This window comes from Grampus griseus (genome assembly GCF_964374135.1).
Source record: "Grampus griseus genome assembly, chromosome: 5".
Classification (NCBI taxonomy): Eukaryota; Metazoa; Chordata; class Mammalia; order Artiodactyla; family Delphinidae; genus Grampus; species Grampus griseus.
This window is the reverse complement of record NC_138998.1, coordinates 86,391,569-86,403,708: the sequence shown is the minus strand read 5'-3', so window position 1 is coordinate 86,403,708 and position 12,140 is coordinate 86,391,569.

Sequence of the window (12,140 nt, the reverse complement as noted above, 5' to 3'; positions counted from 1 at the left end):
AACCAGTGAAATATGGTAAAACTATCAAAGCGACTCCATGTTTACTCAGGATTCCTTGGGTAGAAAAAAACTTAGTTAATGTTTACTGAGTGCCTTGAACATGCCATTGCTTTTGACTTCCTAGTTTACTTGATCCTCAAGTCAATTCTGTGAGGCAGGTACTAATATTTTCTTTTTATAGATGAGAAACCTGAGTCTTAAAGAGATTAAGGTCCCAAGGCTACAAGCTGATCAGTGATAACCTGGGGATTCAAACCCAGGCTGTGAGGTTCCAGAGCCTGATGGGTAACCACTAAGGTACACAGACTACTTGCTTGCACTATAGCAGGAACCAGGAGGGCTTGCTGTGAAGCTAAATGAAAGCTCTTTGTTCCAACAAAGGCCAGAATTGGTGCAGCTGTTTAACATTAGCTGAGAATCCACTACAGCCAGGTGGGGATCAGGACCCCCTTTCTAAAGTGAACCAGGGAATCTCCAGAGCCTAACAAGAGGACATCCCAGAGCAGACAGCCTGACATCCAGCCAGACCAACAGAGGCAGGTGTAAGATTCTTGACAACTCCTGCAGCTGCTGCCACACCGTCTTTGAGACTTCGTGGCAAGTGCTCACAGAGGTTAGCATACTGGGGTAGCTCTTATCCCCTTCATTTGGACAGAGGGGGAGCGAGACAGTGTCATACTCTCTGCATGCTGGGAACGCTCATTATTGCTACTGTCCTGGGCTAGGCTTTAGGAGATTAGAATTCTTCCTCCTGATTTTTTCCTGGAAAAGCACTTCCTCATTCTGAGTATTAGTTTCCTATGTTATAAAATGAGGGAGTTGGAACAGCTTACCTCTGAATTTCTCTGTTTGAATAAGACTTTGAGTTAGGAAACTGGAAAAACAGGTTTTATATTTTATTGTAAAATTTTACTATGTAAAAGGAAGGAGAAGGGGAAGGGAAGGAGAAGAAGAAGAAGAGAAAGTAAGAAAGAAAGAAAGAAAGAAAGAAAGAAAGAAAGAAAGAAAGAAAGAAAGAAAGAAAGAAAGGAAGGAAGGAAGGAAGGAGGGAACGAAGAGAGGAAGGGAGAAAGAAAGAAAGAGAGAAAGGGAGAGAGAGAGAGGGAGGGAGGAAAAGAGGGAGGGAGGGAGGAAGGAAGGAAGAGAGAGAGAGAGAGAAAGAAAGACAGAAAGACAGAAAGAAAGAAAGAAAGAAAGAAAGAGGAAGAAAGGAAGGAAGGAAGGAAGGAGGGAAGGAAGAGAGGAAGGGAGAAAGAAAGAAAGAGAGAAAGGGAGAGAGAGAGAGGGAGGGAGGGAAAGAGGGAGGGAGGGAGGAAGGAAGGGAGAGAGAGAGAGAGAAAGAAAGACAGAAAGAAAGAAAGAAAGAAAGAAAGAAAAAGAAGGAAAGAGAAGAAAGAAAGAAAGAAAGAAAGAGAGAAAGAAAGAAAGAAAGAAAAAGAAAGCGAGGAAGGAAGGAAGGAAGGAAACATTTTAAAAATAAACCAATGGAGGGAGGGCTTAGAGACTGTAAGAAAGGTAGAACAGGTAACAGAAAACAAGAGAGAGAGAGAAAGAAGGCATCCCAGGGTTAGTAGCTCTTGGAGAGGACTGAAAGGTTTCCTCCAGGTTTTAACAAAAATAGATTAAACCTTTTTTCAGTGTGTTAAAACATCCTGCAGGGTATTTTAGGGACCAAGATAAGTCAGTGCCTTCCCCATTCAAGATGCAACGTACAAAAAGAATGAGGTATGAAATACTAGGAAGTTCTGAAAGTGACTGTCGCTGACAGTCAAGGACACATTTCTTGACATTGTAAACAATGGGATTTTCAGATTCATCTCCTTTAGAAAAGAGTGAAACCTTTGTTCCTTAGAATGTTTTAAACTCAGCGAGACAAAGAGTGTACTGTTTCAGAAATGTTCTGTATTGTGTCAAAGAGCCCATGGCTGAGAATGGTCTGATGGGGATCCCCAGGGAACAGAACTGGGTGACCTATAACTTCTCTACTCTTGTGGATTTCTGCTATCTTAAACCTTTTGCTGCAAGCAGCCAGGTCCCTGAGGAATGGAGAACTGAAATACAACAGGTGGTTTGGCTGGCTCTTTCCAACTGATGTAGAAGCATGCCAAATGTTTTATCACATCACCCAGTGTGCTTGCACTCCCTCCCCACCCCCGGCCCCTGTCTCTTTCTCAGACACACACAGCACACATGCACTCATCACCCACACCTTTTCGCCTGCACTGCACTTCTGGAAGGGGCCTACATAGGCAAAGTGAGGAAGAATACTTCATTGCTGTGCAGTGCTATAGCTCCCCATAAAGCGGGGCCCAGGGAAGAAACCAGTCAGGCTTTTTATCTCATCACTGCCCTAACAATGTACCCAATTTAGATCTACCTGCAGGTGGTCATAGACAGAAACCTAACCTAAACAAGAAACCAAAGCATCCTGAAATGTAATAACAACCTAAGAATATGTTCACTTAGGAATGATTCAATCCTCTGATCCTAAGATACAAACAAAAAACAAAACAAACCACTAAGTAGACAAAATGAGTTGAGATGATGCTACTGTCTGTCACAACTTCAGTGTCATGTGTATTTATAACATCAGATCTTAGAAAATGCCTAAAGATGATTCTGGGTATAGAAAATTGGAAGAGGTGGGACAGAAGTATTACATAATTTCCACTTTACTAAATGCCATCATATTTTTACTGAATGTTTAGTATGCACTAGGCTAAATAATGTCCCTGCCCTCAAGGGGCTTTCAGCTTACTACAGAAAGTGGACACATAAACACTTAATTGTAATAAAAGAGAGTACTTTTATTATTGAGGCAAAACAAGTATGGTAACACATAGGAAGGAAGGACTCTCTATGAGGTACTGATGAGGGTCATCAGAAAAAGCTTCACAAAAGAAAGAGGCTGAGGAGGAAAAGGAAAATACTTTTTTTCCTCACTTAATAATCTTATATTATCCCTAATTTGCAGAAGAGGAAATTGAAGTTCAAAGGGATACAATAACTCGCAAGAGAGCTAAGCTGTGAGAGGTAGCACTTGTGCCCAGGACTCTTTATGTCTGCCATGTCCTTCCACCACACCTAGGCAGTGGCCCTTGAGTTGATCCATCAGGATGTAAAGGGTTTGAATAGATGGAGACTGAGAGACCAACATGAGTCAAGACACAGGGGAGTGAAAGTGTACTGCAAATTTGGTGAACTTCAAGAAATCTAATGAGCTTAGAGCATCAAACACATGGGTGGATACAGAAAATGAGATCGGAAACATTTTAAAATAACAAATGGAGATGCAAAAGTTTCAAATCTCAAAAAAAGTAGAAATTATAGGTCACTCTCTCAGCTGCTTATCTACATCTCCCTTTTCCTAAGATCATTCTTGGTTTAAGACAATTCCCCTACATTAGCAGCGTGTATGTTAGATACTCAATATGACTAAGATGGTGACTTTTTAAAAATAATCTTCTAACAATCAGATGAGAAATTAATGGGATGTTTTTAACTTTGACTTATTATGTGACTTGAAGAAAGAGAGAGGAAGGGAAGAGGAAGATCAGAATAGGAAAATGAGAGCTTAGAGAAATCAAATCCACAGATTATCCTAAATCTACCATGTACTTATATAATCCTCAAGGCACTTGAAATTCTATCACTGGCACATGTTAACCTATTGCCAAAGCTTTATAAAATGGGGTAGGAGGAAGAAAGGCATTTGGTGTACATAATTTGTACCAAAAAAATTAGAAAATGAATCTCTCTTTGGTTGCTGCCAGAAATTGAACTTTATATGGAACCTTTAAATTCAGCCTAATTCGTAGACTTCTCAAAATACTTTATCTCGTGACTCAATTTATTCTCAGGCTAGGATTACACCAAATCTGTGGTCTGCACGCTGTATGTACAATGTGATCACTGTAGTAAACCATATCCACTCTACATGATAAGATTCTTCTGTACATGATAATCAAGTTAACTCAGCATATGTCCAATATTTCCTTTTCAAAGACTCTGCTTTTATTCAAAGAATTAAATATGAATATATTTTTCCTTAGTACTACCTCATTACTACCAGAATATGGATGTTCTTGTTTATATGCTTCATTATCCTTATAAAATATGAAACAAAAGTGCTTTCTGTATTTCCCTGCCAAGTCAAAGAGAAATCCAGAAATTTATTGGGTTTCTATTGACCCAGTAAATGTAAGACAGAAATCTAAATGCTCTTAACATTGTTTATGCTAAAAATGTATCAAATTCTATTCTGAAAGTACACTGACCTATAAAAAGCATTTGTCTTGCTGCGGTAAATAGGAGTCCTAGATATCTCAGCTCAAACTGAAGTTTACTTTGTTCTAATCAGAACTAATGTATCAGGTCACTTAATAATGTCCTTGTGACACAAGAGAATCATCCATTCCCTAGTTTGTTTGCACTGCAGCGTAAGGTACTCCACCAAACTCAAAATGAATAAAGAAAATAGAAATTTTTAATCCTACTAAATTGATAAATCTCTCTGAATATGGATAATAAAAGATACTTTGTTGAAATTGTCACTCTCAAAAATACATTGCTCAGAAATAAAACTAAGAAAACAACTTTCAAAATGAATTTTTTACAAACTTGTAGCCCAGAAGATCAAGAATATAAGGCATTGTGGATATTCAAACTCCAAGAGTAACTTTCTTTCACTTTCTCTTGCCGTTTGCTCCATGTACACCAAAAGTGTAATGTGGATTGAGACGTTCCTTTAAGACAGCTCTAATGTCACCTGTTTGGCAAGTCCTCCTTTAACTACCAAGTTCCATTGAAACATCTCTCCTCGGTGCTCCTATAGCCCATTACACACAACTCTATAAAGGTGCAGTTACTTATTCTACCCTGTAGTCTTTGACATACATATCTATTTGTCCTTAAGAACTAGAAGCATTACTTACTCAACTTTGTTTTCCCAATGCCTAGCTCAGTATATGGGACACAGTAGGTGCCCAATAAATGTTTATTTGATTGAATAAGTGACAAATGAACAATATCTACTCGTATAAAAGATCATTCTGTACATACGTCCAAAATTGCATCTTCAGATCTATTTATTCCCTATCCTATGCAGGTATATACCTCATTTTATTGTGCTTAACTTCACTACACCTCAACAGATAGTGCATTTTCTTTTACAAATTGAAGGTTTGTGGCAACCTTGCATTGAGCAAGTCTGTCAGCACCATTTTTCCAATAGTATTTGCTCACTTCACGTCTCTGTGTCACATTTTGGTAATTCTCACAATATTTCAAATGTTTTCATTATTATTATATTTGTTATGGTGATCTGTGATCAGCGATCTTTGATTTTACTCTTGGAATTGTTTTGGGGTGCCGCAAACCATGCCCATATAAGACATGAAGTTAATAGATAAATGTTGTGTGTTCTGACTACTCTACCAACTGGCCATTCCCCCATCTCTCGCCTTCTCCTCGGGCCTCCCTATTCCCCAAGACACAACAATATTGAAATTAGGCCAATCAATAACCCTACAATGGCCTCTAGTGTTCAAGTAAAAGGAAGAGTTACACATATCTCACTTTACAACAAAAGCTAGAAATCTTAAGGAGGAAGACATGTCGAAAGCCGCCAAGATAGGCTGAAAGCAAGGCCTCTTGCACCAAACAGTTAGCCAAGTTGTAAACGCAAGGAAAAATTCTTGAAGAAAATAAAAGTGCTCCTCCAGTGAACAGAAGAATAAGAAAGCAAAATAGCCTTACTGCTGATATGGAGAAAGTTTTAGTGGTCTATATGGAAGATCAAACCAGCCACAACAGTTCCTTAAGCCAAAGGCTAATCCAAAGCAAGGCCCTAACTCTCTTTAATTTTATGAAGGCTGAGAAAGGTAAGGAAGCTACAGAAGAAAAGTTGAAGGCTAACAGAGGCTGGTTCATGAGGCTTCAGAGAAGACGCCATCTCCATAGCATCAAAGTGCTTCTGTGCATAACCTGGCTCATTTTGACTTTCAGCATTATGATTTCCATCAGGCAACATATCTCACTAAAAGTATAAAAAAAAAGCTACAAAATGTACATATATTTTACCTTAATATTGCTTGAAACAATGGCATGGGCTTACGAGCACAGTGATGAATTTATAATCTGAAACTCAGTGACTGTGTTACACTGTGACTTGGGTATATAATTCATTCTTCAGGCAAGGGGCTGTCAATAGGCAGCTTCAAAAAATAATGAATGTTTGCAGTAATAATTTCATGGGTTGACTGAAACTTAATAGACTTTATTTCCAATTTAGGCCTGTGATATGTTCCAGTAGAAACAGTCTCAAATGAAATATAGTCTATTACAATACTATTTAACCCTCTCTTATTTTGTTAATCCTTTGTTGTTCTTTTATTTGGCTTTGTGTTTACAGCTGAGGCAGACTGTGTTAGCCACCTCACTTTTCACTTTACTGCATCTGTCTCAGCCTTTTTCAGTCTACTCTCCATTACCCAGGGAGTGGATGCCCAATGACTAGTTATCTGAGTGGTGAGGATCCTTGCTTCAGCTCACTACTGCCAACCTCCCTCTTGGCCCTTTTATTACTCAGCATTGGGTAAAGGAGGAAATAAAAAAGACTAAATCTAGATTAGTTCATCCTGCTATCGCCAGAAGATCAAATTAGGGACAAGGTTAAGGCTCACATATCAATAAAAGTCTTTGATATTCATAGTTATGGAAACATTTGACTACCAGGAATAAATAATTCGATGGGCTTGAGTTTGCAGGCCCACATGTACAGAGACAACATGTACAGACTATAATCTTAGAATTTAAGAAAGAAAAAAATGAGACAAAAACTAGGAGAGTATTGAAACCTTTCAGTTGCTGAGTGTATGATATACACCAAAACATTCTTTAAAATAATGGCTCTTATTCAGGGGTATATATCAGGTTCACCTGAGATGGCTTTGCAAAATTACACATAGCTGGTATCTACCCTAGAACAAATGAATCAAAAGCTCTAGAGGTGGCCTAGACACAAGTATTTTAAAAACAATTAGTCAAACTCCCCAAGGGGATCTGATGTGCATTTCTGGTAACAATAAATCATTGCTTACTTATTGTCCAGTTAGTACCCAAACCAATTAATTTGATGAGAAAAAAATGAATAAAATGGTTTAGGGTAGTTAAAAATTCATTGGCAGGACTTTTCCTTTGGGTCCTCTGTCATGGTGCTCAGAGCAACAATGGCTACTTACGCTTTTCATGATACTAACGCACAGAGAAGTGTCTAACACCACAGACTCATTCTGCAAAAGAACAGGCCAACTCAGTAAGTACAGTAATCATCTTCAATCACCTCTTATCTAAACTAGACTTAAAAATCACATATTTTAACAAAATTTCACCAAGAGCTTATTTTTAAACTCAGTGAATAAACTATAGTAGATAATGAGAATTCGTTCAAGTGCTACCCTTTGCCTGCTCTAAAATTAAAGAGGTGCTTATACAAATCTAGGAACTAGATAATCTATAAAAGTGAAGTAATAATTATACTAAAACTACATCATTTCAACATATTGTAGATACTAATAGGAAAGATGTGGATGAACCAGGGGATGTTTCTTTTCTTCTAGAGTTGATACAAAAGTAATTGAGAGGAAAGAAATGAGAATGGCAACATCAGAAGAAAGAAATTTTCAATGGAAACATAACATCTGAGGTACGACTGACAGAAGAAAAAGGTTGGTCTCTTTGGTTCAGGTAAAATGACACCTCTGCAGAGTTAAAATATAAGGGACAAGAATGCCAAAGAGTTGACTTCTTTACCAGAATAAATGATTCCCTGAACAGAGATCAAGAATGCTTCTATGTTCTCAACAGTGCTCATCATCTTGCTGCCTTCAGTCAGTGTTAATAATTATAGCATGTCTGTCCCTGCTGTGACCTCTGAAAGAACTTATCTTCCAAATCCTTTCTCCTGAGGAGAGCATCCCTTTCCCTCTGCTCGAGGACCAACCCACTTCCTTAGGCAGGGATGGCCCTCATCCAGATCCAGACCATTCCTGCTGGCAGCTCTTGTCTGGATCCAATTGTCCTCAGCTGGAGGTCCAGATGGCTCATTCCTTATTCCCCAGCAGGGTTTCAGCAGCATCCACCCCTTCCTGGTCTCTCTGCCATTAATGCCACCAGGCCTTGAATGTTTTCCCTAAATCCTAACAGCAGATTAGTAAAGCATGTAGATTTTATTCCCATGGAATAGAAGTCGGCAATAGAAGGAAGACAGCTTCAGAAACAGTACAATATCTTTATACAATGTAAATAGCGAGATCCAATTGTGAAGTATTCTGAAAGTTGGTTTTTATTCATGGCATTTCCTACATATATAATGACCTGTACATCTATATATGAATGTCTATCAACATCTATTGATCCATCTATCAATTGACAGATAAACAGATATGTCAGAGTAACAGATGGATGGAAATTGTTTGAAAAATACCATATATAGATAGAGATATAGACATAAAGATAGATAGATGAGACAGATAGATATCCATATCTATAGCTGCATCTATACAGAGATATAAAATTTTTCAAACAACTAGATAGACACCCTGTTTAAAAAGTTATAATAAGTAAATCTGTATCCATATTTATCTGTCTATACAAACATTTTTAAAGAGTTTCTGACAACTTGTCAGTTTACCTGAAGTTGCCATACTACATGAGATTTTCACCAAATTTGAAAGGTATGATTGGGATGATCTGACTTAAAATACAGACTCTGTGTCAAATGCAAAGTTCAATCTGGGATACTTTCTAAGGTAGCCAAAATTGAGGATATATTTTCACCTCATTTGAAGTATACATTTTGGATGGCCTGACTTAAGACTCGGGTTATATAGGATATACAAATTTCACTTTGTGAACCCCAAAGAACCTATCGGTCATCTTCCAGAACAGGTGAATTGAAAAAATGTGTTAGTTTGCTAGGGCTCCTGTAACTTATTAGTACAATCTGAGTGGCCTAAAACAACAGAAATTTATTCTCTCACAGGCTTGGAGACTAGTGAAATCAGGGTGTGGGCAGGGCCACGTTCCCTGTAAACACACTAGGGAGGGATCCTTCCTTGCCTCTTCTAGCATTTGGTGGTTGCTGGCAATCCTTTGCATTCCTTAGTTTGTGGCAGCCTAACTCCAGTCTCTGCCTCAGCATTCACATGGCCTTCTTACTGTGTCTTCTCCGTGTCTTCAAATCTCTCTCCTCATAAAGACACCAGTCACTGGATTTAGGGCCCACCCTAATCCAATATCACCTCATTTAGCTTGATTACATCTGTAAATACCTGATTTCCAAATAAGGTACTGAGGTTAGAACATTAAACTTTCTTTTGGAGGGACAAAATTCAACAAACAACAGGAACCATTAACCAACATGGGTGGAGAACTCTGCTATGCCAGGCGCTTAAATACCCATCTGGAGAGACAGGACCCGGGCTATAAGATGCTATGAACACAGAAAACAAACAGAGCTGCAACTAGGACCCTAAAAAGAATTTTTAAAAATTTATTGTCCAAACTAAAATACATTTGATAGTGGAAGTGCGTGCGATGAATGATTACGCCAAGACAACAGATATAAACCAGCACTATCCTGAACAAACTGTAATATATATTTGCCTTAGTCCTAAAGGGAAAAATCACAATACCAGACTCTTGAATCACAAGTATCATTTTGCATTTAAGTTGCTTCTCAAATGGGCAACTCCATATAATTAAGGTTCTCTGGGGTGGGGCACACAGGGATTTGTGTATTTAATGATGGATGATAATTTCTTTAGAGAAATAAACAATTGAAAGAAATTGTTTATATGTTTGTAAGTGTTGAGGTGTTTTAGTTTATCTAACAATCTGTAACTTTTTGCTGTGAACTTTTTTATGCACTTATAAATAGACTTAGCTAAATTTAAGCCTGACTCTCATCTTCAATTTATGTTGGTTAGCAGCTCCCAAAGAACCTTCTCTATGTTGTCTTCCCTCAGTGTATTTGATCACAGTTGGCAGGAATGTTACTGGTTATCTTCCCTGAAGCTTGTTTCTCACACCACCAAAATTAAACCCATCGTCTAAATCCTTATGAATAGAGTAAGGGGCTGTACAATAATTGCTTAGCTATCCGAAGTCACTGAAATTCAAATGTAATAACAGGCTGAGAAATTTGGGGTTTGTTTTGATCTTTCCAGAAAAAAAATGTGGGAAAAAAAGAAAACTCAACAAGCTGATAGTTTATCATAAAAAGTAGGTCAGCTCCCAGAATGAAAGGATGACTGTTTAATTAACTAGAAGCTTGAAACCCCAAAGTGGGTAAACCACTGTGTTTGTCTTTTTAGAGATTAGCCTTTTCGACATCTTTGACATATCTGCCTGAGTCCAAGATAATAATAATCAATTACATAGTTTGGAACTCCTAGATTACCTACCCACAATGTTAGATATTAGGGTAACTATATAAAAATAAAACGCTACAAGTCTACAGACATTTTTTTGTGTATTCAGTATATACTTACATGTATAACTAGAAAAATGCAATAATAAACCAGTGACCCCAACTGAAATTAAGTGCATCTTAAAGCAGGATGTGACCCAGTGTGGACTGGACTCATAAAGAAATTCTCAGAGTGAGTGTTATAAGTGCTGTTCCTTGAAGGTGAGAAGATAGAAGAGAATATACCAAGCGGAAAAGATAATGTGCAAAGTCACAAGCAGAGGAGAGAGGAAGGAACTAATATTTATTGAGTAACTGCTATGTGCTGGTCAGAGTACTTCATACCTCACTTATATTATCTAATGTGACCCTCACAGCAAGCCTGGGAGGTAAGTAGAAGTGACAAATAAATCACTATAAGTGACACAGCTAGAAGGCAGCAGAGAGAATATCTGAGCAAATATTCTCTGATTCCAGAACCTAGCCTTTTGTGCCAGGCTCCCCCAAGGCACCTATTCTACATAGTAAGGAGACTGGCCTCGCAGGAGGCAAGGCCTTAACGCTGGACAAGAGCAGGATCTCCCAAGCGAGAGGAGCCTCAGCTCTCTGGAGTCCCTCTTCAGGAAATAGTCACCGCACTGAGGTGAAGTTTCCTAATTTGGAAATTGGCACACAATCTTCATTTTCTCCTCTACAGCTATTTAAAGGAATTACTCTAAGACTTTGTTTATTACAAGGAAATGTGTAGGGAAAAAAATGACTTTACACAGCTGCCTGTGGGAGTAATTTTTAGCAGCTTGAATTTATATTAAAATAAGCTACAATGTAAGTGTAAATGTGATAAGTCAGTATACTGCCATTTTGTACATTTCAGGGCCTTTCTTTACTTTTTTGACATGAGCTACCAGATTCTTTTCCCCTTTCACGTACAAAGGATCTTGCAGGAAAAAATAATTGTTTAACTATTTGAGAAGTTGTTCAGCTTGGCTACCCACTCAGGGGTCAAAGTTTCAAAAGTTTTCAACTAATAATTACATGGATAGTCTACATAGGAATGACTGTCAGAAGGCAGGAAAGCCTCCTGGATAAAGAAAAGCCTTGGACTAATATAACTTTTGATGTGCATTTTCTCATTAGTGGATAAGAATCTAGGGGTTTCTTAGTTCACAATGATAAAAGGAGCTATCGATGCCATCTCTTTACCTCTACACACGGGACCATGTTTCCGTCAGTTAATTAGTATGGATAAAGCCATGTGAAATCCTAAGATAAAAAGTATATATATTATACACAGGAGACATTGGTGAATGTGTCATCAGGAGCATTATTTGAGTTTTCTTAAAATGAAATATGAGTTCTGCTAAAGGTGCTTCATATTCCTTAGGATGAGGGTTTTAGCAAGGTAAGTTTCATACTCCTTAAACTCAAGGTTTTAAGCCAGGTAAACCCAAGTAGCTAAAAACATGTAAAGATGTTTTTCTCCCTTGGTTAAAGTGGGCAGAGGTGCAATGTATTAACTCATAGAAAGGTTAAGAGCAAAACAACTTTCCTTGCTCTGCAATTTGCTCAAGAAAACTGTCTAGGAAAAGAAAAAAGGGGAAGTGGGAAAAAGGTAAATGCTTTTGCCAGGTCGTTGGACAGAGAAAAATAAGAGCCCCCGCAATCTAGA